Source organism: Halyomorpha halys, unplaced genomic scaffold (genome assembly GCF_000696795.3).
Source record: "Halyomorpha halys isolate HHAL.00 unplaced genomic scaffold, Hhal_1.1 Scaffold592.1, whole genome shotgun sequence".
In the NCBI taxonomy this organism is placed as follows: Eukaryota; Metazoa; Arthropoda; class Insecta; order Hemiptera; family Pentatomidae; genus Halyomorpha; species Halyomorpha halys.
In genome coordinates this window covers 232340-234452 of record NW_027106458.1, presented here as the reverse complement: position 1 = coordinate 234452, position 2113 = coordinate 232340, and positions in this window count along the sequence as shown.

Sequence of the window (2113 nt, the reverse complement as noted above, 5' to 3'; positions counted from 1 at the left end):
TTACCAAACTATTAAAATAAATTAATTAATATACAATTATAAATTAAGTTAATATACTACTAAATTATATTTCTTAACTTATCAATTACTTAATTCTGACTTGTCTTGGAATATTTTTTCCCTGAAGGATTTTTAATAGAGGATGCATTATTCATTAATAAAACAACTCTCATAATTAATATAAAGTATATTAATTAAAATTATTTACCTGGTAATTGCAGCTTGGAACAGAACTGGAATGACAATATTAAATATACCATATTAAATAAATATGGCCATATCAATATGAATCATTATAATCTTTTTATTAGTTTTTCTGAATTTCTCTTTCTATAAAAATAAAATATAAGTTATGATCATATTCCCTAATTGTAAACAAATTATTATGATTTGACATTTAACTCCAAATATCTTTTATAAATAACAAATAGTACAATTTAACTTTATAAATACTGATTTAAGCCAATTTCCAATTTAACCAATACTCATAAATTGATCATTAATATAAATTCTGAATATATTAGTTAACAATACCAGGACCATATTTTATTTTAGAATAATATAGCTAGCAGAGCGGTCCCTCCGTACTTCATAATAAAGAAAACGGTATTGCTGTTTATGTGATACCTCTGCAGGACGTTTCTTAATGTCTGAAGAAAATGGAGAGCATGTGTGTTCCTGAACTGTTGTCCTGACAGGTTGGGAACACACATCGGGTCTCTCCTCTTCGTTAGGCTGCCGAATAAGAAGTGAGTCCGTATTTTTGGTACTCTGGAGGCGGTTCTTTTTCTCTTCTTAGTTCTCATGGGTTTAAATCCTTTCAATTGTTTGGCCCGTGATTCGTTTAAACAAACTTTTTTAAACGTTAAGTATTATTGCTGATCTGTTTCATTTTTATCTTGGAGGACAAGGTCTGCAATTATCTCTTATCTTTTGTTGTTACCTTCTAACTCCTTGGATTTGTACTTGATCACCAGCGCATATTCCTTAATCCTAATGTATGAATCCCTATTATGATTTTATTTTAGAGTACATGCACTTTAACGTCTTACGGTATATTCTGAAAATACATAAAATTTAAATTTACATTACAATTAAATATAGAGTTTGATGACGAGATTTAAGCTCATTGAATAACTTTAATGATACAATTTCCCTGCTATACACTAAATATGAATTACTGCAAGTAATTTATGATAATTACCCATGGATGTTGGTAGTGTATACAAACGGACATATTAACATAATATATGCAATAATAGTTACTTAATGAACCAGTTTCCTAATGAAGTTCAGCATCCAATGTTTGTAAACAGTTAGTAATGATGAGAATCTTGGGAATGGATAGTTATGAATTTTATGTTTGTTTTTGATGATCAAAGCTATAGCTGTTATAATGTTATTCGTTTCATTTTTTTTTTTTTTGTTAATATGTTACAGATCTCACCTATTTTTATTTATCACGATTTATGAGTTCTTAGTGGTTTATGATTTTTAGCCTATCATTGATGCATTATTATTGCTTATGCGTTTATTTTTTTAAAATAAAAAATAATAGACTTTAGGCGTCATTTGAAGTTATTGTCTTAAATTTTAAGTAAATTTTTTTTTTTTATTCTAGTAAAATATTTTTTTTTGCAATCTCTGTAGGAGGCTTGAGATATTCTTGATGTCTTGAGAAGAAGGGTGAGTATGTGTGGTCCTAAAATGTTGCTCTGACTTAAGGGGAGGGAGGGAGGTTCATGCCTGTCTTTCTAGGCAGACCACCGAAGGATATGATATTTTGAATTTTTTTTTTTTTTAAATTGTCATTGGTCGAATTTTTAATGTGTTAAATGGGTAAAGGACATTTGCTTATCTATTTTATTTATAATGATGGGTTTAATAGTTGACCGTGGACAGATATAAATGAGGGGAAGAGGGTGTGGTCAGTGAAGAATGCAAATAAGTGAAACCTTATTTATTGTTGCCAGAATTTCAGGCCTTCATCAGAGCGACATGTAATAAAAATAAGTTTTAATTATTTGTGTTTTCACTGATCACACCAACCTTCTCCTTATTTATTTTAGTCATAATCATTGAAGGACAAGGTCTGGGATTATCAGCCGCCGAT